The sequence below is a fragment of the Giraffa tippelskirchi genome, chromosome 4 (genome assembly GCF_054371585.1).
Source record: "Giraffa tippelskirchi isolate mGirTip1 chromosome 4, T2T-mGirTip1v1.2.pri, whole genome shotgun sequence".
Lineage (NCBI taxonomy): Eukaryota > Metazoa > Chordata > Mammalia > Artiodactyla > Giraffidae > Giraffa > Giraffa tippelskirchi.
Window position 1 is genome coordinate 19,841,648 of NC_137278.1, and position 26,592 is coordinate 19,868,239.

Consider the following 26,592-nt stretch of genomic DNA (forward strand, 5'->3'; position numbering starts at 1 on the left):
GAGGTTTCAGGGCTGGTCTTTGACCCTACCTCTGTGCCAGGCACGCAAGTTCCTGAAATCACAGGGGCCCCTTTTTTGGCTTAAATAGATAAAAGAACTCTGGAGTTTTACTCCTGTCCTGTGCTCATCCCTCGGGCTACATCAGCACCAGCCTGCCCCGGAGAGGTCTGCAAAGATTTCTTGGAGGTTCGTGGGTTCCTTCCTTCCTTTCACTCATTCTACCCGACCCTGGGGCCAGGGAAGGTTCCCCCCGCAAGTGCCTGGCATTCCAGAAGCCTTCTCTTCTGCTGGCCTCAAGACAGGCTCCCTGGTGGGCCGCTGGCGGTTGGGAACCCTAGTCCCCCATGCCCTGCGCGCCTCGGAAGCCCGACCGACGTGGCCCTCCGCCGGGCTCGGTCCGGGGGGCCGGGGTCCTTGGTGGGGAGCCTTTGGGAAGCCTGGGCTCCGCTCCTGCCGCCTCCCAGACTTGCCTGGTCGCCACTGGGCGCCTGGGTCCCAAGCGCCAAAATGATCTGTGTTCTCCCAGAGTTCTCCCAACGTCTGTCCAGGTTCTCGCCCCCACTCAGCCTCCGGGGGCCGGAGGGGCTCCCAGTGTGGCCCCGCGGGACGGTGGGCGGTGTGCTGGGGGCGGAACGGGGAAGCTGCCGGAGGACTCCCCGGGGCAGATCGGAGAAGAAAGTCGGCGGCGCCCCCTCGCCCGCTGCCGGGCCCGGCAGGTGGAGAGGCCAGACTTCGGCGAGGAGGGCGCAGGGGGAGGGCGAGGGGACCCGGCCCGGGCCGGGGGCGCCGCGTCTTCGGCGGGGCGAGGACCCGGATCGGCGGGCGGGCGCCGAGCTCGGCTCTGGCCCTCGAACCTCCTCCCCTCGCCCGACGCCTCCCCGCTCCGTCCCCTGAGCCGCCCTCGCCGTACCCTTCCCCAGCGGGGTCCTGGGGACGGCCGAGCCCACCGCCGGCCCTCCTCCGCGGTCGGCCGGAAGACCTGGAGAAGCGGACTCCGGGGGCGGCGAGGGGTCAGGGGTCAGTCCCTGGCCCTGGCCGCGCTCCGCAGATCCGGGCTTTGTCGCGCGCCCCCCGGCCGGCCGAGCCCGGGAGCTGGGGAGTGAGAGCGCGGGCGGCTGGGCCGGCCCTCCGACGGCGGCGGGCGCACCGGAGCGGGGCCGCGGCGGCGCGAGGACAAAGGGCCGCGGTAAGAGCCGCCGCTCGCCGGCCTCGGGGCGAGAGGGGGGAACCGCTGGCCGCTCAGCGCCCCGGGGAAGAGCCGGCGGGGGTACGGGCGGGTGGACCCGGGCATTTTCCCTGCCCCGGTCGCCGGGAGGCGGCGGAAGTGTCGGGGTTCAGCCCCGAGGGCGCGTGGGGATGTGGGTGCGTGCGCGTGTGTGAGTTTGTGTGTGAGAGCGAGAGAGAGACGGACCCGCCAGGGTTAGATTTGGATGGACTTCGAGCGCGCGCTCAGCGCGCGGCACAGGGTCCGCGCTCCGTAGTTGAGAGCAGATAAAAATGACACTGATGGTGGTGGTCACTATTTTGAGGGTGTGCACGCGTGCATGCATGCGTGTCCACGCCGCTGTGTTTGGGGAAGCTGGAGCCGGAGGTGGCGGCTCTAACTTCCCGGCACTTGGGACGCGGGAGAAAATAGGGCTTCTTTCCAAAACCGCCCTGGGACCTTCCTGGAAGGGCTCCGACCCTTGGAAAGGCTGGTTCAGAAGAGGCGAGCTCTTAGTCGCTGGATCCCAGTTTGGGGTCTTGGGAACAAAGGCTGCTTCCCTGAAGTCCAAGAAGGTGTGTGTGTGTGCGTGTGTGTGTGTGTGTGTGCGTGCGTGTGTGTGTGTGTGTGTGGCCGCCAGGGCGCCAGGCGGGGTGGAGGCGATGGTCATTCATGGAGAAGGATGTTGGGCCATTTTGCTGTCAAAGCCTCTTTTGATCTCTGGTCTTGAAGACCAGCAAAAAAGAGGAACTACTTAATTTATGTACTTAAGATTTGTTTAATAAACTTTGCTTATAGACGTAAGTGTTACTCATGACTTGGAAGATTTCTTTAGTATTTCTTTTAAACCATGTGCAAATTTGATTTGTTAAAAACTTTTATTCTTAGTGAGAGCATTTTAACATGGCTGTGTTAGATCTGGGGGAAGGGTAGAGGTCTGGGAGGGTTCTGACCTTCATCTGACATAAACCAGTTGTTTTGTTGTCACCTGGTTTGCAGCATTTTGTAGGAAAACGTTATTGGAAGTTTTAAAGGCCAGTTAGACTCTTACCCCTGACTTAGAATGTCTTAAATTTCTGGGCAGATTTGAAGATCCTTATATCCAATCTGTTGCTTCTAGAGCACTGTTTTGGGTTTGCTCAGAAAAGTTTGTTTCTAGGAAACGAAAACCAAATTAAAAACGTGAGACAATTAAATGAAACACAGGTGAGGAGCTGTTTCTAGGAGACTTTTCATACTGAAATCTGGTTGATTTAAAGTTTGCATTTGTGGTCTGTGACATTTTCCATCCCCCACAGCAGTGGAAGAGGTGGGCTGCTGTTCGTTCTGGAACAAGTTTTGTTTGTTTTTTTTAATTGAAGGGTAGTTGATGTACAATATTATGTAAGTTTCAGGTGTACAATATAGTGATTCATAATTTTAAAGGTTATACTCCATTTATAGTCATTATAAAGTATTGGGTATATTACCTGTATTGCACAATATATCCTTGTGGCTTTTTTTATACCTAAGAGTTTGTACCTCTTCATCCCTTACACTTCACCCGTCCCTCATCACTCTCCCCACTGGTAACCACTAGTTTGTTCTCAGTACCTGTGAAGCTGCTTCTTGTTTGTTATATTCACTAGTTTGTTGTATTTTTTAGAGTTCACATATAAGTGATGTCATACAGTATTTGTCTTTGACTTATTTCACTAGCGTAATACCCTGCAAATCCTTCCATGCCACTGCTAATGGCAATATTTCATTCTTTTTATGGCTGAGTAATACTCGACATCTTCTGTATCTGTTCATCTATTGACAGACACTTAGGTTGCTTCCATGTCTTGGCTGTTGTAAATAATGCTGCTATGAACATTGGGTACATGTAGCTTTCAGAATTAGTGTTTTTTGGAAGAAGTATTCTTTAAAGGGTAAGAAGTAAGTTCAGGTGGAAATTGAAATTCCATCCTAGCCTTTTTTGTTATTGCTTAACAAATGACTTATCTGTGGTTTAAAATGTTTTTAGCTAATGAAAAGAGCCACTTGTACCAATGCCTGTAATCTTTTACTGGGTGGGTAATTTGAAGCCTCACTTTAATATCTGTATTTTTGTCTTGTCATTTTTAATAGGAGAGTTTATAATCCAGAGTCTGTCTAAAGATTTCTATGCTTAGTATGAAGTTGATGACTCGTTCATTTAGTAAGCAGTTGGCTGAACTTTTATGGTATTACAGATGTTCAGTGTACTACTACCATTTTAATTGACTAGAAACCCACATTTTAAGAAAATTGTGTCTAGTTTGTGGATTCAACATTTGAATTAGTTGGCAATTCCAGAATGTTCAGAGGCAATCTCAAAGTAGAGCTAATTAGTGGTGAAAATATTCAGAATGAAAAGAAGACAGACCATAATTTAAAGAGAGAGGCAGGCTCCCCGCACCCTGCTCCATGCCCAAGCATAGTCCTCACGACTGAATGGGACCAGGATATTCAAACAAAGAATGTGGTATGGATGCTTCATGCTTTAAGTGGGGAAAGGGAGCTTGCTTTTAATAATCCACATTTTCCTGTCCAGCATGCTTCAGTTGTTCTGTTCTGTTTCCCCTAGGAAGCCTCTAGTGCTTTTGTGGGGGTAACTGACTATTAGGGCTGGCTGAGGGTAGAGCATAGAACCCTGGCCTGGCCACTCCAGAGGGTCCATGGACTTCCAAACCCTTCAAAAGATTCCAGTTAATCTTTGCCGTTTGTACACGGCTTAATGGGCAGACTTGTCTTTTAGGTTCAGTTTCTGAATATACAGCTAAATTATAGTACTTTAGCTAATTACCCTTTGAAAAAAACAATAGAATGAGGAAGACTATTGTAGAAGTTATATTTGTGGCATAAAATTGAAAAACCTGCAGAAGAATTTAAAAAAAGAAGGAAATCGGAAATCTACGATCCAGATATAATTACTGCTAATTCTTTGGCGTTTTTTTTCTGGTCTTAAAATTAAGTTCTGTATGCTTCTGAACATTGGCCAAGATTATCTATATATATTTATCCACATAAGAGAATACAAAATTGTAATTTCAAATAACATCAATGAAATAGTGTAATCCATGCCATTTTGTCATTATTATCAATATGGCTTCCTTGGTGGCTCAGTCGGTAAAGTGTCTGTCTGCAATGCGGGAGACCTGGGTTCAGTCCCTGGATCAAGAAGATCCCCTGGAGAAGGAAATGGCAACCCACTCCAATATTCTTGCCTGGAGAATTCCATGGACAAAGGAACCTGGTGGCTATAGTTCATGGGGTCACAAAGAGTTGGACATGACTGAGTGACTAACACTTTCACTTTTCATTATGAATATACTTATTATTTCATTGATATTGTCATTTTAAATTACAATTTTGTATTCTTTTGTGTGGATAAATTGTATATTATCTAGCAGACTCTTGGGTTTCCCTTTTATTTGTGCTTTTGATGTTCTTTCCATCTTGATAAAACGTAATTGACTGATGGTAATATATATTTCTGAAACTTGACTGCCCGTGTGTGGGTGTGGGTGTGTGTATGTGTGCGCTGTGTACGTGCTCTGTTGGATCCTTAGAAAATGGCAAAAAAGTTTTAACTTCAAGGATATACAGTGGGAAAGGATGCAGTTTTGCCTTAGTCTTCTCAATCTCTTAGCTCCCTCTTAATTACCTTTTATGCCATTTATTTGTCTCTGTAACTTAATAATTTGCATTTTCTTTACCCCACCAAATTATGGACTTCTTGAGGACAGCAGTTTGTGTCTTCATTTTGTTTGACTCCCTCTAGTGGTCAGCCAAGGCCTGGCATGTCACAGATGTTCAAAATAGCCTTTTGGGGGGAGTATATTTCAGGCCTTTGTGGGAACCCTCCCCTTAAAGATGTGCAATGACAAATCTTGATCCAGCTGACTCCTTTTACCTTTTTATTGTGGAAAAACTGCAAATGTCTATGAAAGTAGAAAGGTTGTCTAATGAACTTCTTTGTGATTTCACCCAGTTCTACAATTGTGAACACTTTGTTAATTTTGTTTTTTCTGTCTCCTCCCTCCCCACACTGCAACCCTCCTGAATTACCTTGAAGTAAATCCAAGACATTACAGCATTTCATACCTCAGTTCTCAAACTGTACTTGCTGGACCAGCAGCTTTGGCATCACCAGAGAATGTGTACAAAATGCAGATTCTCAAGCTCCACACTCAGTGCTACTCAGAAGCTCTGGGAAGGGGGAGACTGGCCAGCAATCTGAGGTTTAGCAAGCCTTCCAGGTGATTCTGATGAGCAGCCATGCTTGAGAACCACGGATCTATGAAAGTAGCCAAGAGATCTATTATATAAGCTCTAAAAACCAGAAACAAATACCGCCCCCCACCCCCACGCACACACAGAAGCAAAAACCTGCTGGAAATTGTGCGTTTACCCATCACTGAATTTGATAACTCAGTCCTATGTCAGTTTCTCCCCTTTGTGCAGAGTGATCTTAACCGTGGGGTGACTGTGAGATCTTTTGTTGATCAGGGACTCTGATTGATAGTTATAATTCTTGACTCAAAAAGATTTGGAAAGGAAATTATCAGATAAAATCTTTCTGAACTGAGGTATATGTAGGCAATTTTCATTTCAAAAAATAAGAAAAGGTTGAAAACCACTTCGTGGGACACACCAGATTTGCAATTCCGTATTTCTTTGTTTGATGTCTTATATCCCCCGTGGCACATGGTAAGTGCTGTGAAGGATTAAGTCTGCCTGGCTCACCGTCCTGCTCCAGCACCCAGCACCCAGCACAATGGCTGGCCCACAGTATGTGCTCAGTAAATATTTGAGGAGTGAATGAGCTTTGTTCTTTAGGGAACTTACAGAACTCTGCACAGAGCCAAGCCTAATACTGGTAGAAACAATTGGAGAACTATTAAGGGTTCTATTTCTAGGTCTTGACTACAGTGTAGGAGGAGAATTTGAACCAAAAGGTCAGTTAGTTTTGAATCTGTCAAATGAAAGTATTTATTATGTTCTTAGCAATGTCTTCTGGAGAGATATATGGAGGGCAACACAAGAGAAGAATAAAACAAGGAGCTCATGCATATAAGAGTATTTCATTGGTTGGTAACTACCTTGCATTCCAGTGCTTTCAGGCACAAGAATTAGCTGAATAATATTAAATAATAATCGTTATAGCCACTACAGTCCTTGGGCATCTACCAGGTAAAAAGTACTGTAAGGAAATTACCTAAATATCTGTTCCTTAATATGAACTAATTGGTACATTTTGAAATTTTGTATTTTAACAAAATAAATTTAAAAACTCATTGATGTCTTCATTTGTAAAAATTAAAAACAAGGTTAGAAATTGTTTCCAAAATTTTTAAATCTGTTGGCATTGGTGGTCTGTAAAGGTAACAGGTGTTTCAGCAACAAAATCCCATCAGTTATTTAATACATAGGCTTTCCTGGTGGCTCAGTGTTAAAGAACCCACATGCCAATGCAGTAAACATGAGTTTGATCCCTGGGTTTGGAAGATCTCCTAGAGAGGGAAATGGCAACCCACTCCAGTATTCTTGCCTGGGAAATCCCATGGACAGAGGAGCCTGGCAGGCTACAGTCCATGGGGTCGCAAAAGAGTAGGAGATGACTTAGCAACTAAATGACAACAACATTTAATATTTAAATATTTATCGAGTAGATATTTTGTGCCAAGTAGTGGTCTAAGTGCTGAAGATACAGTAGTGAACAGAAGAGGCGATTCCTGCCCTCATGGAACTTACATTTTAGTGGTAAGACTGGCAGTGAACCTCTGTGCTGTGATTTTCATTTTCATAGAAAATATGGTAAAGATGCTGTTATCCAAGATCACAAGGTGGCCACATATAAGCCATAATATGTTGCAATCCATGGAGACTAGGTGGAGAGGTGTGGGCATTGTACCAGTCTTTGAGTTGTGGGATGCCCATTCTTTCTTCATGATGCATTTCCTGCTGTATGTGACACATGCATTGGGGGTGGTGGGTGCCAGGGTCAATGCATTACCAAGGCTTAAAGTATTTATGATTTTTAAAGTAAGAGATACATAATAGTAAAGATCCAATATTTCCTTCTTGCACTGCCCTGTAATAGTTTGGGCTGTCATAACAAAATACCATAAACTGAGTAGCTTAAATAGCAGAAATTTATTTCCCACAATGCTGGTGGCTAGAAATTCAAGATCAAAATTCTGCTTGATTTGGTTTCTGGTGAAAGTTTTCTTCCTGGCTTGCAGGTGGCCAGCTTCTTGCTGTGTTCTCACATGGTGATTCCTCCCCTCCTCTTCGAGGGTGGAGAGAGCGTCCTCTGCTGTCTTTTCTAATAAGGACACTAGCCCTGTTGATCAGGGCCCCACCCTTATGACCTCACTTCACCTTAATTACCTCCTTTTAGGCTCGTTCTTCAAATTCAGCCACACTGAGAGGCAGGGCTTTCATATAGGAATTTTAGGAGGACACAAGTCTTCAGTCTAGGGCACACTCCAAAGATTGCCCCCTCAGGTGAGCAGGCTCAGTTTTGGAGCCTGCAGCTTTAGGGTGGGTTTGCAGTTGCACACAGGGTCTCCCAGCACTGGTTTGGAGGGCTTAGAGGAGGAGTGGGACTCTTATTCTGTAGTAGGTGGGGTGGGAACACATAGAGGTGACTCTATTGTTGTCAGTGATTTTTTTTGTGCCTGGCACAGACTGAGTGTGTATACTCGTGTGCAGCCCAGGGCAGAGTACTCACCTGTAGATGTTTGTGGGTTGTTGGTAGGTAGTTTGGGACTGGAAACGGCACACAAAAATTGCTAAGTCCTTCAGAAAGCAAGCACTCCTGGATTGGAACCATCTGATGAACTCCCTGCCACACTAATAAGATTTCCCACCATTATTCATACATTTCTTAAAGGTACTGGTTTATTTTAATGTCGAAGGCACACATACAGACCATCCTTTACAAAGGGTTCTGATTCATGGTCTCTGAGAAACGATTCTGTGCCTCTGCTTCCCACTTGACATTCTTGTCTTCTGTTAGACTTGAATGTGACTCAATTGAATGTTACTTCTAAATTAACATATCAGGAGACCCGTCTGGGCCTTCAATTTACTTTGCTCTGTAGAATCTATCATTTCCATGTTTTAGATTGAGAAGCTACTACAAAACTGGTCAGTTGCAAAAGTGGGACCATATCCTCAAACTCTTATCTCCTAGGTGGTGAGGGGTGATCTGTGTGTGTTTCTGTGCATTTCTCTTCACCCACATTCACTCTGAAAGTGATTCTGCAGATGGCCATCCTGTTACATTTGTCTTGCAGTTTTGACACCCAAAGGTGATCCTGCGTGTCAGGGATTAGAAATAAGAAAATGGAAGCCCAAAGAGTGACCCTGGGAACTGATTCAGGTAGCTAATTCTGGAACATCTCATAAAATTAAAAACTTAAATACCTTTTAGTTACTCAAAGACATTAAGATAACAGAAACAGGGTCCAGCAGAGTTAGTCACCCTCATTCTGTGCTCCATTGAGTTTGATTGTGTTACCACAATGTAAGAGTTTCACAAGAGTATTATGGGGCTCTTCTGGCCGGGTTCTGGGTTGGGCTGATAGTACCCATGAGGTGTAGTATTGTCATTCTCATTTTACATGTGGGTAAACCAAGTCCAGAAACCTGGTTCAGGAACTTGATCCAGGTCATATAGTGGTAAGATGCTGTGCCAAGATTTGATACACATCTATCTAACCACAAAGCTATACAACTGTGAAGCCAGATTTTAGCATCAAAAGAAGAGAAATGTTTTGTTCATTCTGCCATCTGTTCAGACTGTCATCTGTTTCAAGTTAATTTCTACTTGGACTTTTCATTTGTCTATCATTTAGTCCCGTTTTCTTGGCCCCAGGGCTGGTCAGAGGAACAGCCATATTTCAGGATAAATATTTTTCCTTTCTAGCATCTCCCTTGTTTCTTTCTGAGAACTTGCATTTTTTCATAGGCTTTTGTGGGGGTCCAAAAACTTTTTTGTGCAAAAAAATCTTTATTTGGCCTTTTCTTTTACTAAAATTTTTGTTGGTTTTGTCTAGAGAATTAGGCATTATGATTTCTGTAGCTTCCATAAACCATAATGGAAAAGAAATGAAAAAGAATGTGTATATGTATAACTGAGTCACCGTGCTGTACAGCAGAAATTAACACTGTTAATTAAATATACTTGAATAAAATAAATGTGAAAAAGTAATTCATTCCTTTTTATTGGTGAGTTGTACTCCAAGCTCTGGACGTACCACAGTGTAACCGTTAACCTGTTAAAGGATATCCAAATTGTTTCTGGTTTGGGGCTGTTATGAGTAAAGCTGGTATTGACATTTGTGCACAAGGTTTTGTATAAACATAAGTTTTAATTTCTGTGGGACAAATATCCAAGAGTGCAATGACTAGTTCTTATGCTAGTTACAGGTATAATTTTATAAGAAACTGCAAAACAGTTTTCTAGAATAGCTATACAATTTCCCACCAGCAATGTGTAAATATCCAGTTTCTCTGTACCCGTGGCAACACTTGGTATTGTCACTTTTTTATTTTAGACATCTGATGGTTGTGTAGTGATATCTTATTATGGGTTTAATTTGTATTTACCTATTGGCTAATGATGCTGAACATGTTTTCATGACTTACGTGCTTTCTATTTATTCTCTTTGGGAAAATGTCTCTTTATGTCTTTTGTCCATTTCCTAACTAGATTTTTAAAACTATTCAGTTAGGGAGTTAAAAAATGTGACAGGTGCTAGTCTTTTGTTGGATATATGGTTTGCAAATACTTTCTTCTGTTCTGTAGCTTATCTTTTAATTTTCTCAACAGGATCTTTTGCAGAACAAAAACTTTTAAATTTTGATGAAGTCCAGTGAATCAACTTAGCATTTTAAGGATTGTGCTTTTAGTATCAAATATAAAAACTTTTTGCCTAAACTTGGATCATGAAGATTTTAAACTGTTTTCTTGCTTTTTTTCCCCTATAAGTGTTATAGTTTTGTTTAATGTGTAGGTTTGTGGTCCAATCTGAGCTGATTTTGGTATAGAAGTTAAAGTTTAGGTTAAGATTCACTTCTTTGCCTCTGATATCTAATTATTCCAGTGCCACTTGTTGAAAAGGCTGTCTTCCATTGAATTGCATTTGTATTAATTTCTTTTCAGAATTGGTGCTTTTTATTATCAAGGCAAATATATTGGGCTACATAAGTGCCTACAGTTTGTGCAATAAATTTGAGATGCTTCTGTTGCTAATTACAGTCAGGAGATCCATAAGGAGGATGCAGCTTAGGGACCCTGGGGGTCAGGACTTGATGGCAGTTGGGGGGAATGAGAGTCAGGCCGGGGAACTCTGGGTGGGAGACTGAGTTCCTCTGAAGTTTTGTTGCTGCCGTGCAGCTGGGCAGCTTCCTCTTCCAGGCAGGGGTGGTGACACTGGGTGTTCTGGGTCATTCTGGGGCAGGCTGACCTGCGGGTGGAGTTGACCTTCTGGAAGGCTTGGGCATGACCGGGTTAGGTTCCCACTTCGTCTCTTCCGTCAGTCGCACCCCTTCCCGAGCTCTGGTGATCTCAGCTGTCTGCTCCTGTGAGGTCTTCCCCACCCAATCCCCGTGATGTGTGACCTCCAGCAGCTGTTTCAAAACTCGTGTCCAGAACATGCAGAACTCCAGAGCAATCTTGTGCGGGCTTACATTGAAAAAAACTGTGGTTATTTTTAAATGTGTTCATAGTACACACGTCTTCATTGGAGAAAGAATAGAAAGCACAGTTCAACAAAACGTATCTGTAATCTCCATACCCTGAGGTATGTAAACCCCAAATTCTTAATTTTGGAAGAAAGTTTTCTGCTTTTTATTTTTGCTTGTTTGTTTTTAGCTTGTTTCTTTCACCAGCTGGACCATCAAGACACAAAGCTGGTTTGGGAAAAAAAAAAAAGGAAAGAAAAAAAGAAAGTGTCTTCTCTTGGGTTGAATGTGAAGAGAGGTTCTGACACTGCAGGTCACACTGCCGATGAGGCCCATTTGTGGAGGAGCAGAGGTCAGCCCTGGGAAACACAGCTGCTCCGAAGGGTGGGAGACCCCGAGGCCGGTGGGGCTGGTGCTGCCAGAACATTCTTTTGTTTCCCCTGCTCAGCTGTCCAGGATCCTGGCTGAGGACATCAAAGACGTGGCTATACACTGTTATCTGACCCTGTTATCTGCCCTGACTCTGGAAGGGGTCTTCCCACGGGGAGTCCTGCAGAGCAGAGCCCAGTGGCTTCTATCCCACCATTAATTCCAGGCAAGAGCAGATCAATAGCATTTGCATTAGCCACGTATATACCCCCCCACTCTGTTTTGTTCTGAGAAAAATTTATTTATTTACTTACCCGATTAAAAGATTATACATTTTATTCACATTTAAAACGTTATGGTGTTAATTGCTGGAAACCTATTAAACAGAAAAATACAAAACCTAAAAACAATAGTTCCTCTACCTAGACACAGACATTGTTCATGTTTTGAAAAGTTCTTCTTGTCTTTTTCATGTTTACATACAATAGGAATTTAATAAAAGATGCTATCATCCTGTGAGTACAATTTCCTTGTAAGTGTGGTTAGGGTTTGTCAACCATGTCATTGGTGTAAACATTTAATTGCACAAAATTTGTATCTGCAGAGTATTTGATCACATATCACTTTTACATAATTTCTTTACACTTCAGAACAGTTGCTTAAAAAAATCAAGTTGGTATTGTTGCCTTTTCTGCTTAGCAAACAGTTCTTATTGTAGAAACCAAAACCTTGTGTATAAAATTACCTGCTTTCGCTCATGGGAACTTCCTAAAACTATGATTGAGGTAATAGATTGTTACTATGTTAGTTAAAATGGTTCTGGCAGCTTGAAATAAGGGAACCACTGAGACTGACTCAGTTTTGCTGAACAAATAATGGGTACTTGACACCTTTACAGCAGGGAATGGATCCTGGTCAGACTTCTGAGCACGTGGGCACCTCTCTGGGGGAAGGGTGATGAAGGGCCAGTAGGTTGGTCACAGGTTCATTTTTCTAGGCCAACTTTTGGCTAAGAAACATTGAGAGAAAGGGTAGAGAGTCCCAGCAAGCTAGTTTGATTTCAGTATTAGCCTGAGATGTAAGAAATGTTAACAGATCATGAGATACCGTTTTACTCCACGTTATCATCTGTGATGTGACTTGGCTGTGATGCAGGGCTCAGGTTTGTGGTGCCATCTTGAGTTACGTGCTGTGCCAGGCTCTGTCTTTGTCCTGACCACCCACCTAGTTTTTGAAGGCAGGAACCCAGGCTCTATCGCTCGGGCACCTGTGTGATCCCAGTGGAGTGCTGCAGCCTCCTGGCCAATGAACACATTCAGCCCCATTAATTCAGTGGTGTGCCCTAAGACTCTGCAGTTTATTCACTTCGGTCCTAAGCTCTTTTGAGTAAATTGCCATCATAGTTGGGATATGAGAGGCAAGAGTATGTGACTAAGAGGGGGAAGTCTTATTTCCACAATGGGATTCTTTCCAGAATGGGATGTGAAGTATTGTAGACAGGTTTCCTAAGTGCTGTAACCCAGTTCATTACTAAGGGAAGGTGCTTTTAGATTCTATATTATACTGTACTTTTACTAAAGGAGAAGATCATTTTGAGTTGTGTCCAACCACAAACACCTGTGAAGTACCTGCTTCCTGTCAGGTGTGCTTTATCTTGTTTTTAGGAATCGAACTGTTAGGGTTCCCTTTTATTTATGTTTGGGCAGAACTGATTTTTGTTTTTTTAATTAGAGCCTGATTTTCCTCTCAAGTTTATAGAACCAGGACAACTTGGTGCCTTGCTCAGTTCATCTGTATGTTCCTTTATTAGTTTATCTGAATAAAGGCAATGATGACAAATAGGATGAAAATATTTACTGGCCACAAACATTTTATCAGGTTCTTCATCTGGGCCTCCATCTACATGATGCATCATTTCATCTGTAGCGCTTTGTATAATGAAGGCTCATAGGGGGTTGAAGGAATGTAAAACTGGATGGTTTTAATGAGCCCACAGAGGTTAAGTTTTATTGTCTCCATTTCACAGTTCAGGAACAGAGGCTGAGAAAGCTTCACGGACAGGGTCATGCCGCTGGAAAGGGTCTACTGGGATTCAAGCTGAAGTCTATGCAGCCTCAAGGCTGTGTTGGTGCCACTGGGTTGTCCAGCTTCCAGGGTGGGGTGCAGGCTTCACAGATAGAGCTGGAAATGGAGGGGCAGCAGCGCTGACTGACACGAGAGATCTCCAGAGGATGAAGAGACCGCGTGATTGTGGGGGTCTCATCTCAGCCCCAGCTTTGATAGAGGTTTCATGCATGCCTTAGGTCAGAGGTGACCTCCCCAACTTAGACACTCTGGTAGTTTTAACGTTGTTGTTGTTAGGTTGCTAAGCTGTGTCTGACTCTTTGCAACCCCATGGACTGTAGCACGCCAGGCTTCCCTGACCTCCACTATCTCCCAGAGCTTGCTCAAACTCACGTCCTTTGGATCAGTGATGCCATCCAACCATCTCATCCTCTGTTGCCCCCTTCTCCTCCTGCCCTCAATCTTTCCCAGCATCAGGGCCTTTTCCAATAAGTCAGCTCTTCACATCAGGGGGCCAAAGTATTGGGGAGTTTCGGCTTCAGCATCAGTCCTTCCGGTGAATATTCAGGACTGATTTCCTTTAGGATTGACTGGAAGATATCATTTACTCTTTTGGTTTCCTCAGAAATTCTCTGAGGAACTTCTGTGGGGAAAAAAGAATAAAAAAGGGGCTGCTTCCTAACCCCAGTAATTCCTGATGTGGTAGAAAAAAATCAACCCCATCAGCTGCCACTTCTCATCTTAAAATTACCTTTAGATGTTGATCTATTTCAGCAGAATGACAGTATATCCTTCCAACTTTTAATTTTGATATAATAGTCTTTTTGCAGTGATAACACAAGAACATTTCCAAGTCTCTGTATTATATATGATGAGTTTAGAGGAAGGCACACATACATCAAAATCACCATCAATAATAGACACAGAACCAGAAAATTGATTTTGTCCTTGAGGAAATCCAATAATAACAGATCAATTCATTATAACACATGATGAAAGTGATTCAGCTTATTTGTAAACAGACATTGGAAGGAAAGCAGTAGTAAAGTATGCTACTTGGTTGTTTTAGTTGCTAAGTTGTGTCTGATTTTTTTTGAGCCCAGGGATTATAGCCCACCAGGCTCCTCTGTCCCTGGGATTTACCAGGCAAGAATACGGGACTGGGTTGCCATTTCCTTTTCCGGGGGACCTTCCTGACCCAGAGATTGAACCCAGGTCTCCTACATTGCTGGTGGATTCTTTACCATAATTGTTAAATTGGGGGAAATGATAGTGTTTAGTGCTGGCAAGGTTTCAGGGGTGGTGCAGGGGGCAGAGAGACAGAGCATTTGCAGTTCTGCAATGAAGTGACAGACTGGCATTGAAACTGCTGTGTTTGCTTGTTGCTATAATAATTATTTATTGACCACCTGTCGTGTGTCAGGCACCAGGGAAAGACTGGTGAAGCCAACCTCCACCTCCACCCTGGCTCCTGTGTATAAGTCTGTTCAGCCAAGTGGGGGAGACAGACTTTATCACACAATCCCTGAATGAATGGGGAAGGAGGCACTCAGTTAGGAAGAGAGCTCCAGAGAGCAGAGACCAAAAAAAAACCTCACCTAGATTGGAACTTGATCTGAAGATGGCTTGGTGGTCACTGCAGGGATGGCAAGGGGGCTTGTGGGGGGAGGAGTGGTGTGGGGAAGGTTTGTCCTGACCCAGGAAGCAGTGTGAAGGAAGGGCTTAGCCATGTGGCACGTGGCTGTGATATCAGGGGGAGTGGATGTCTGGTGTGTAGCCTACTGGGCAGGTGGGAGACTGCATAGCCAACCTTTGGGGGTTTATTAAAGATGAGCAAACTTAACCACAGGGCAATAGGAAACTACTGCCCAGGCCTAAGAGGGTGGGGTGGGAGCGAGCTGACTGTATAAGTGGGTGGTTAACAAGCTGAAGAGCCAAGGAGGGAACCGGCCAGGCTGCATGTAGACAGTTTCTTTGGGGACTGAGCCTGTATTAAGGGCCTAAGGGACACCAGACACACTTTCTCATCAGTAAGGCCAGTGATGACAGCCCCTCCAGCCTGTGAATCTATGCTTCTCTTCCCATGATTGATGGTAGGCCGTTCTGCACATCTTCCCCAGATCCATGGTATTTTGTTAATTAGGTTATGAGAAACCTACTGTGGCAAATGGAGACCATGAGGGTGTTGGATGGTGTATTTACTATTTTTTCCATTAGATCAGATAGATGCCTTTGCAATTAGTTCGGAACTGGTGGTGGCCTTCCCCTCAGTTCAGTTTAGTTCAGTTCAGTTGCTCAGTCGTGTCCGACTCTTTGCTACCCCATGGACTGCAGCACACCAGGCCTCCCTGTCCATCACCAACTTCCGAAGTTTACTCAAACTCATGTCCATTGTGTTGGTGTGTCATCCAAACATCTCATCCTCTGTCATCCCCTTCTCCTCCCACCTTCAATCTTTCCCAGCATCAGGGTCTTTTCAAATGAGTCAGCTCTTCGCATCAGGTGGCCAAAGTATTGGAGTTTCAGCTTCGTCATCAGTCCTTCCAATGAATATTCAGGACTGATCTCCTCTAGGATGGACTGGTTGGATCTCCTTGCAATCCAAGGGATTCTCAAGAGTCTTCTCCAGCACCAGGCCTTCCCCTAAGTAGACAGAAATAATCGCATGGTCCTCCCTCTCTCTCATGTGTTCATTTATGAAAAGTTTCTTATGCTTAAATGTTGTGCTGGGGAGGAAAGAATGTGGCCTGGGGCTTGTGGCTTGGTTCATAGGAGAGGGGAGTGAACGTGCAAATATGGAATATGGGTGGAAATGTCTCAAAGAGCTTCAGGGAGAAAGGTCACCTGAGTTACTGCTTTAGAGAGATCACTTCATGGCAAATAGATGGGGAAACAAGGATAGACTTTATTTTCTTGGGCTCCAGAATCACTGTGGACAGTGACTGCAGCCATGAAAAGACTCACTCCTTTGAAGAAAAGCTATGACAAACGTAGACAGCATATTAAAAAGCAGAAACATCACTTTGCCAACAAAGGTCCGTCTAGTCAAAGCTGTGGTTTTTCCAGTAGTCACGTGCAGATCTGAGAGTTGGACCATAAATAAGGCTGAGCGCCAAAGAATTGATGCTTTTGAATTGTGGTGCTGGAGAAGACTCTTGAGAGTCCCTGAGACAGCAAGGAGATCAAACCTAAAGGGAATCAACCCTGAATATTCACTGGAAGGACAGATGCTGAAGCTGAAACTCTGATACTTGGGCCACCTGATGTGAAGAGCTGACTCAGTGGAAAAGACCCTGATGCTGGGAAAGATTGAGGACAGGAGGAGAAGGGGGCAGCAGAGGATGAGATGGCTGGATGTCATCACTGACTCAATGGATATGAATTTGAGCAAACTCTGAGAGATGGTGAAGGACAGAAGCCTGGCGTGCTGCAGTCCATGGGGATGCAAAGAGTTGGAAACCGCTGAGTAACTGAACAATAACAACAAAAATAGTTCATATTGTATATATATGTATATATATATTTCAGATTCCTTTCCATTGTAGGTTATTACAAGATATTGAATATAATTCCCTGTGTTATAAGTAAGCTCTTCTCATTTATCTATTTTACATATAGTAGTTCAGTTCAGTTTAGTTGCTCAGTCGTGTCCAATTCTTTGCGACTATACACATAGTAGTGTGTATCTGTTAATCCCAAATTCCCAATTTATCCCCCCAGCCATTGTTTAAATGCAAAGTATTTATGTCACTTTATATGTCTTGCATGAATCAGATATACTGATTTTGATACAAAATTGCACAATAATAACTCATTTAATTAAGAAATTAAAATATATATACCAGCTTTGCTGAGTGATGATATAATAGACATTGACATTTCCTCATGCTGAGTCCATAATAACAACAAAACCATAGTAATGGTAGCAAAAGTGATTGTCTACTCTGTTCTAGGCACTAGATCAGGTGCCTTATTTTAATAACAAGAAATTATGAGAGTGAGCATACCAACCATGTTTTACTATACTAAAGAAGTTGCCCAGAACTTGCAGATCTGTGAAATGGGTATCATTATTTCTGATCCAGGAGTCCCCAGGCATGAAGCTCCCAGACTCCATCCAGGCACTGCCCCAGTGCTTCTTAAAGTCCCTTCTGCTCTTGGGGGCCAGGTTGAGCCACGTGTCCAACCAAGCCTGTCCTTTGTCCCCACTCGAGGCTGGAGTCCTGAGACCACGGAACTCGACTTGGTGCTGTCATCACACTGGCCTTAGAGTGTGTGGGCGAGTCTACTATTATCTCCTTTCTGGAATTATTCTAAGTGGGGATTCTGGCCCTTTAATTCTTTCCATTAACTCATCTGAACAAGGACTGTATTGCTTTCCAACAATGAACTGAAGACATTTTCTCAGGAGGGCACTGTAGCCTGGAAAACACAAAACCATGTCTGAGACATGTTTCCAGAGGCTTCTTAGAGTTTCTAGGCCATTTCTCCAGTAGTGGAGGCTTGTCCTCTTTGCCAGTAGAGGAGGGGTGTGGGGGTGCGGGTGGGTGGAGGGGGAGAGAGAGGGATAGAAGGAACAGGGGCAGGCTGTCCCCAGCCCCGTGTCCCAGGCCTGTTCTCCTAGTCCACTTTCCACCCCTAGTGTCTGCTTTTCCAGAGATTCTTGGAAGTTGCAATTCCTGTTTCCTTTGGGATGGACAGCCCCACCCTTTATAGCCAGGGTTGGCCTTGCCCCCCCCTGCCCCGCCCCCGCCACCCCTCCCCACTCCCTGCAAGGGAATGTTTCCCAGAGTCTTTATTTTCCAACAAACAACAGGACCCCCACAGACACTTCCACAGAATGAGCTTTCTGGGTGTCGGCTCCCCTCTGTCCTTCACCTTGCCTGGGGAAGGCTTGTTTTCCTGTCCTTCCTGACATTTTTGCATGGCCCCTCCCACTTTTATGTGCCTGATTGGGAACACACAATCCTTCTTGGAACAAACAGTCATTTTCCAGGGCAGTGTAGATTAAACCCCTATTTAGAATGGAAGAAAACAAAACATCTTTTCAAAGCCAGCATAAACTATAGAGATTTGGTTTCAGTGCATAGAAGACCATTTCTCTTCAAGACCTACACCATTTCATATTATCGTTTGTGGGGTTAGACCCTCCACTAACCCTTGCCTAAACATTGCCCACCCAAAATGCCCTTTGAAATTGTCTTCTGTACCCAGAGACTCTGCCTGAAAGGTGAATCCAAACTTTTTCTCTTTATCTTTGATTTGCCAGAATTACCAGTCCAAAAGTTCCAGGGCCAAATCAGCTTTTTTGCCTTTTCAGTCTTTTATTATATATTTAATTATATTTTATTGTATATTTAAGCATACACAAAAGAAACAAGATTGATACATGTAGTCAGGTGGCTCAGTGGTAAAGAATCCGCCTGCCACTGCAGAAGACGCAGATTTGATCCCTGGGTCAGGAAGATGCCCTTGAGTAAGAAATGGTAACCCACTCCAGTATTCTTGCCTGGAAAATTCCATGGAGAGGGGAGCCTGGTGGCCTACAGTCCATGGGGCTGCAAAGAGTTAGGCATGACTGATTGTGAGCACATACAGTCTGTCCTCTGTGTCCATGGGTTCCAGATCCTAGGATACAACTAGCTGTGGATTGAAAATATTTGGGAAAAAAAATTCCAGAAAGTTCCTAAACACAAAGCTTGAGTTTGCTGCTGTGATAACTATTTACATTGGATCAGGATTATAAGTTCTCTAGAGCTGATTTAAAATACTCGGAGGATGTGTATAGATTATGTGTAAATACTATGCCATTTTCTAAAACGGACTTGAGCATCTGTGGATTTTGGTATCTAATGGGGGTCCTGGAACTAATCCCCTGTGAACACCAAGGGATCACTGTATGTACTTCCCATCTTAAAAAATTAGCAACACATGGATAATTTTGTTTTGTCTATTCCCCCAGTAGTTTTCCTTTTCCTGATGGATTGCTAATGCTAATGCTAAGTCACCTCAGTCGTGTCCGACTCTGTGTGACCCCATAGATAGCAACCCACCCAGCTCCGCTGTCCCTGGGATTCTCCAGGCAAGAACACTGGAGTGGTTTGTCATTTCCTTCTCCAACCCCTGAAAGTGAAAAATGAAAGTGAAAGTGAAGTCGTGTCCGAATCTTAGTGACCCAATGAACTGCAGCCTACCAGGCTCCTCCATCCATGGGACTTTTCCAAGCAAGACTACTGGAGTCGGGTGCCATTGCTTCTCCAATCCCACACTAGAGTAGAAGTTAATTCTATCGTTAAGACCATTGTTACCAGGGGAAAGCGCGCATTTCAAAGCAAATTCCAGATAAACTGTTTCGTGCAAAAACACTTTTGTGTTTATCTTGAAAGGTATTCTCTTTTCAAGAAACCATCGTCTTACCGAAATAAAAAAAATGAACAGTAATTCCATTTTATCCCAAATGTCCGGTTAGTGTTCTGTTTCCCCTAAAGTTTCATTGACACGTTTTGCAGTTGATTTGTTTGTTGGAATGAGGATCCAAATGAGGTCCATGTCTTCTGATTGATAACAATTTTTCTCCCTCTGCCATTTCTTTATTGAAACCAGCAAGAGATCTTTGGCCTCTTGCATTTCTCTACTTTTTTAGATTTTTCTGGTTACATCACTGGGCTGATGTTTAGTTTGTACCTTTGTTTCTGTATAATCAGTAGACTGGTGGTTTGATAGGTTTGGCATCTTCCCAACCCAGGATTCGAACCCAGGTCTCCTACGTTGCAGGTGGATTCTTTACTCTCTGAACCACCAAGGAAGCCCTCCTTGGGAACAGAACCCATTCCTAATTAAACAGCCCCCTTCTGCCTAAAACACATGCCTCACAGATGCACTGACTGAATCTCCTGGATCAGTATCCTCAGCTCTAAGCTGGGATAATCACAATAGTCCTGTTTCTTAGGGTTGTTTTGGGGATTCAGTGAGATAATACACCTAATGAAGACCTCCACAGACATCAAGGAGACTTTTCTTCCTGCCCATTGCTTTGGCATTTGTGTTCCTAGAAAAGCAGTCTTGCTTCAGTCTCACTCACTGTCTTTCACGAAGGATCTTTAGCGTGCAGCTGGTGGAATTTCCATGGCACAGGCACTGGAGTTACACCTGAAAACAGTGCCAGACAGAAGCTTTTTTTCCCCCTAAATTGAAGTGAAATTTATATAACATAAAGTGGACCTTTTTCAAGTGAAAGATTTAGTGCTTTCAGCACACTCACCATTCCGTTGCTTCCGGTACCACTAGCAACTCTGTCTTTTAATTCTTTTGTTTTCATTTTTTACAGTTTTGGGAGGCACACAAATGCCACATGCCTATGGATAAGAATTAAACTTTTCTGTTCTTTATGTTTGTTCTCCCCACTCTTTTTTTTTTTTTTTTCTCCTTTGGGTGGCTGACGATGCCTTGCTTGGTAACCACGATGACAAATAACAGTCTGACCTTTCAGCCATACCCCCTCCCCTTTCCTCCCCGTGGACTCCTGTGGAAGAACTTGTTTCTTAGAACCATCCGTCAATTAAGTAGAACTTGAAGACAGAAATGATCATTCTTACGGGGCTGAAGTGGAAAATTGCTTTTTTCAGTGCGGCATGTGGGATCTTAGTTTCCTGACCGGGGATTGAACCCACACACCCTGCAGTAGAAGCACAGAATCTGAACCACTGGACTGCCAGAGAAGTCCCATTAAGTGGAAATTTTTTTAAAAAATCAAAGAAGCAGATTTTCCTAAAAGTTAAATTAATTCACTCAATAACTTTTTATTGAGTGCTTACTATGTGCTAAACCCTGGATATTTGTCCTACATTAAACAGATGGGACTCTGCCAGGATTTTCTTTTTTTTTTCATTTCTGGACATCTTTAATTGCATGAAAGATGATCTTGTATGATAGCTATTGGAATATTCCAGATTAAAAATGCAATGTGTAATATGGTACTGAGTTTGCAAAGAAATCACATATACACACATACATGCTAATGCAAACACTTGCATGAGCATTTGCAAGTAATAAAGACAGTAGAAATACATTAAAATAATAATAATAATAGTTATTTCTGGCAGGATAACAGGTGATTTATATTTATGTTTATGCTGTATTTTTCTGTATTTTCTACATGTTTAGAAATGAGTACAATCTGTTAAGAAAAGTGCATGCAAATAACAAATAGCCTAAAATATTTTTTCCCATAAGATACCTTTTAAAAGAAGTGTTTACAGGCTTAAGTCTTATTATCTTGAGAGCTTCTGAGAACTTTATATTTTTTAAAAAAAATAAGTTTATTTATTTTAATTGGAGGCTAATTACTTTACAATATTGTGGTGGTTTTCGCCATACATTGGCATGAATCAGCCACGGAGGTACATGTGTTCCCCCGTCCCAAACCCCCCTTCCACCTCCCTCCCCATCCTTTCCCTCTGGGTCGTCCCAGTGCACCGTCTGCCAGGATTTTCTTGGCGACGCCAGGGCGTGGGAGATTTGCTTGTGTCCCAAGGCTTTAAAATGAAATTAGTCTTGAGCGGAGGGCCGAGGATTGTAGAAGAGCCCCTTGTTGTGATGGAAGGCGCAGTGAGTTGAGAGTTGGTAACCTGGGTTGGGATTGTCTGTCCCATCAGCCGTGAGTATCCACATGGAGCTCCTTTCCCCCTGTGATCAGTGACCTGACGCTGGACCTGAAGGGTCCTCTTGAGAACAGAATGAAAGAAATGCTTCTTCCCAACAACTCGGAGACATTTTGTGCAGTTTAAGCTAGTTTTATGTTTTACTTGAGTGAATACGATGTAAGATTTATACCCAAAGATAATTGGGTCAAAATGACCCTCCTTCAGTTGAGGCACCCAGGGATTGTGGTTCTTTCCTCATCCATCTGCCTGGGAACAGACTTTGTGATGAAGTCAGAGCATCTCTGTTCTTGAGCTAAAAGGAGAAGTTTAAAAATAATAGGTTTAATTGGACCTGATTGTTTTCCTGTTTGTTGTTCACAAATAAGACCATGTAAGTGGACAGGTTGGAGTTCCAGAAAGATCTGCAGATTCACCAAATCTTTAAAAATGTATATACTTATGTCAGTTTTGTTTGATTTAGATCCTAAAGTTTTGCTAAGTTACATGATTGCAACTTGCAGCTTCATATATGGGATTAAGTTTCTTTTTAATATTGAAATACAGTTGATTTACAATGTTGAGTTAGTTTCAGGTGTATCTTGTCTCTTTGATTTCCCAAGGACGGATACTTTTTCACCCATCCTGCAGGTTGGTTAGAGACCCATAGCTCATCTCCCTGACAGAGTGGTGGATCTTTAACTTGGTCCCAGTGTGGGAAGAGTATGGGCATCTATGTCACCCTTGAGGGATTTCAGTCCCAAACTGAAAGGATAGCCTTCTCAGGGACACCTTCCAGCTTTTATTTTCATGGGCCCCAAAATCACTGCGGACAGTGACTGTAGCCATGAAATTAAAAGACATTTGCTTCTTGGAAGGAAAGCTAGACAGTGTATTAAAAAGCAGAGACATCACTTTGCCGACAAAGATCTGTATAGTCAATGCTCAGAAGGCTGAGCACCGAAGAACTGATGCTTTTGAAATGTGGTGTTGGAGAAGACTCTTGAGAGTCCCTTGGACTGCAAGGAGATCCAACTAGTCAATCCTAAAGGAAATCAATCCCCAATAGCCATTGAAAGGACTGATGCTGAAGCTAAGTTCCAATACTTTGGCCACCTGATGTGAAGAGCTGACTCATTGGAAAAGACCCTGATGCTGGGAAAGATTGAAGGCAAAAGGAGAAGAAGACGACAGAGGATGAGATAGTTCGATGGCATCACCAACTCAGTGGACATGAATTTGAGCAAACTCCGGGAGATAGTGAAGGACAGGGGAACCTGACTTGCTGCAGTCCATAGGGTTGCAAAGAGTTGGACATGACTTAGTGACTGAACAGCTTACCAGGGAAGGAAGTTTGAAGTACCTCAGCTATTGAAATGAATTTTTCTAGAAGCAGCATTTAAGATCTCTACCATAAATTGGACTCTGAGCCCTTAGCAGAGACTTGAGCTCCTAGGAAATCTCTTAGTCACCTGTCAAAGCCCACTTCCTTCAGGAAGCCTTCCCTGATCTCCTTATTGGATAGAATTTTCTCCTTTTCTGAACTTCTGTATCCCTGGGTTGGAGTTTTGTTCAAATTTACCGGAAATCTAAATTAATAGGAGCATCCTATTTGCCAAGCATTCCAATTCATTGAGAGTTCTCTGTCTTGCTTTAAAAAAAAATAGGAACAGTGGCTTCTTTTTGTGAAATAAACTAGTATTTATGAAACATTTTTCCAGGCCTGGCTTGTCTTGGTACTGAGTGTGACATGTTAGTGGGTGTTTGGCCTGGCGTGTCCCTCTGCCCACGTGAGGGCTGTAGCAGGACTGGTTAACAGCAGCACAATTTGTGGTTTCATTCAGCCAGTATTTTCTGAGGACTAGTCTGTGCCAGGTACTGAACTGGGCTCAGGAGCAGAAGAGCTGAACGAGTTCTGGTCTCTGCCCTTAGGAGTTCATAGACTAGAGCAAGGAAACCGACAGAAAAGGAGAGAATAACTCTATTAAGGATCAGTTGGATCAGTGTGGGGGCTCCCCTGGGGCTCAGCAGTAAAGAATCCACCTGCAATGCAGGAGACATAAGAGACATGGGTTTGATCCCTAGGTCGGGAAGATCTCCTGGAGGAGGGCATGGTAACCCACTCCAGTATTTTTGCCTGGAGAATCCCATAGACTGGACAGAGGAGCCTGGTTGGCTATAGTCCATGGGATCGGACACGACTCAAGTGACTTTGCACACACACATGCACAGATCAGTGTAGAAAGGGCAGGGATGGATGGAAGAAGGAATATTTTTGACTGAGAGTCTGGGCCAGGGGTGTAGGGTTGAATCTGTACAACCAAAGACAATGGGAAATGAATGGCGTCTCTAAAGCCCAGGACACAGACGATAAGCAGTTGGCATTGAGGGTCTAATGTGTATGTGCTGCCTGTTGGGCTAGGCTTGTTTACCACAGTCCTCCTGTAATCCTTTAATCAATCCTATTGTGTAGGTATTACCATGCTACCTATTTCATACTGGGGAAACCACAGAATTAGAGAAACTTATCTTCCCAAGTTATCTCCTGCGTTGTTGAGCCTGTAATTCAACAGCTGGAGACTTGACTCCAGATCTTCACCCATCCAGTGGGCATCCACCTCTTTGCTAACATACCGTGGCCATATTTTCTGTTGTCAAATGTCAGTGTTGTATCTTCAGATGTGTGTGCTGTTTAACTGCTTTTTCTGGGAGGGGGTTGGTCCACAGAAATGCTTGTCAAGAAAAGAGGGAGGAGTATTGATTGATTGCAGGGGGCTCAGTAGAGGGAAAGAACTGGAATTAACGCTTTGGAGATTTCACTTGGGCCAAAGGAATGCCCGTGAAGTTTTGGGAAATCCTGTGCTGAATACAGTGACCAAGAGACACTTGTGTATCTTTCAGGACTCAATCCGTACAGCCACTCTCTATGCTGAGACCATTGCTCCTTCCCTTTGTTACAGCTCTTATCAGGTATTGATTTATTAATATGACATCTTGCCCTGTTGCATTGTGAGCTCCTTTGAAGTTGAGAGCAGGTACCAATCATCTCAATACTTCCAGTGCCTGGCCCTTTGCCTGGCACAGGGTGGGTACTTCAGAGTTACTTGTTGAATCCATTCATCTGCCCACTCAGCCATCTCCCCATCCACATCTATCTATCCATCCAACCAACCAGCCAGCCAGCCATTTGTTCATTATCCATCAATGTACCAATCCATCCATCCATTCACCCATCTATCTACCAGCTCATCCATCCACCCATCCCGTTCATCCATCCAGCCACCTACTTACCACTCACTCACCCACTCATCCATCTTTCTATTCATTATCCACTCATCCATTCCATCCATCCATCCATTCACCCACCAACCCTTCCATCCACTTACCCATCCATGTACCCATCCACTTATTTATTACTCTATTTACTGACCCATCCACACATCTGCTGATCCACTCAATCATTAGGTACTCTCTGAAGAGTACTGTGTGCCTGGTATTATGGCTAACACTGAGGCGACAGAGATTGAATCAGATACAGACCATGCTCTCAAAGAGCTCAGAATCTAAGGATAATGAGAAGAAAATATTGCAAGTAGAAAAAAAAAAATGACCGAATGAAGACTTCATTGTCTCCAAGTCTGGGATTTTCCAAGAAGATAGTAAGTTGCTTTTTTTTTTCATCTTAAATGATGTAGATATGAGCGAGGCAACCCCTCCTCCATCCCATCTCCCTGGTATCTCATCCCCTCTGAGGCTTTCCCTGGTACCATCTGGCTGCTTCCTCTGCTGGAAGCCCTTTGAGACGTGAGGCTCTCCGTGGGAGCTGTATGCGGAGGGCAGGGCTGGGGGTGCTGACCTGGCAGCTTCAAGGTGGCCCTATCACCGTCCCCTCCTGTGTCTCCCCGAGAGGAATGCTGCCTAAAAGGACAGAGCAGATGTTCTCTGGGCAGAGCCATCATTCATCAGCCCCTCCTCTGGGAACGGGAGGTGACCACACATTTATCTGAGAGCAGAGGCGAGACCCTCTGACCTTCTTGATGCATCCACCCCAGTAGCTCTTTGGGAGACACTTCAGACTCCGGAGGGGCAGAGTGAATCCGCTCACCTTCTCCAGCCTTTGTGGTTGAGATGCCACGTGGAGATGCTTAGGGACGCTGAGTCAGCCTTGCAGGACACGTGCTTCAGGCACGCTTTGGAACCCAGCCCCAAAGAAGCCTCGTTAGAATCAGTGGTCTAGTATTTTCAAACTTTTCTGGCAAATCCATAATCTGGGTGTTTTAAATGGAAGAACGGGCTTACCTGTCCTGCAGGACTTGGTGGGTTTCATGGCAACAGCAGGATCAGTGCTGCCTGTGTTCAGACTTGGGTCTCCCTGCCTGTTGGTGGCCCGAATGTGTGGCATCTACAGTGAACTCCTCCTTGTCTCCTTGTCCTGGCTTCTCGTGAATGCACTGATTCCGTCCACCCGGAACGTGGGCATCTTTCCTTGCCTCCAGCCCCCGGTGGTCAGTGATGTAGACTTCCCTGCCATCCTCTGTGTTCGGGGGAGGGGCTGTCCTCCCTCTCCCCGTGACTGCTCTGCTGCAGTTTCTTTTCTCTGGACGGGTCTCTGTG

At 44.2% G+C, this 26,592-nt stretch overlaps 1 protein-coding gene across 4 annotated transcripts in view; it reads left to right on the top strand.

Moving 5' to 3' along the window:
• The first annotated feature begins 1,083 nt into the window (after nt 1-1,083).
• Nucleotides 1,084-26,592, top strand: part of GREB1 (growth regulating estrogen receptor binding 1) — a 127,333-nt gene continuing 101,824 nt past the window's right edge. For 3 of the 4 annotated variants that reach the window (XM_081596546.1, XM_081596549.1, XM_081596551.1), the window contains exon 1: nt 1,084-1,186. The gene's annotated coding sequence lies outside the window, so the exon portion shown is untranslated. Of the gene's footprint in view, nt 1,187-10,947; nt 11,026-26,592 lie in introns of those variants that run through there. The other variant, XM_081596550.1, reaches the window with a different exon arrangement.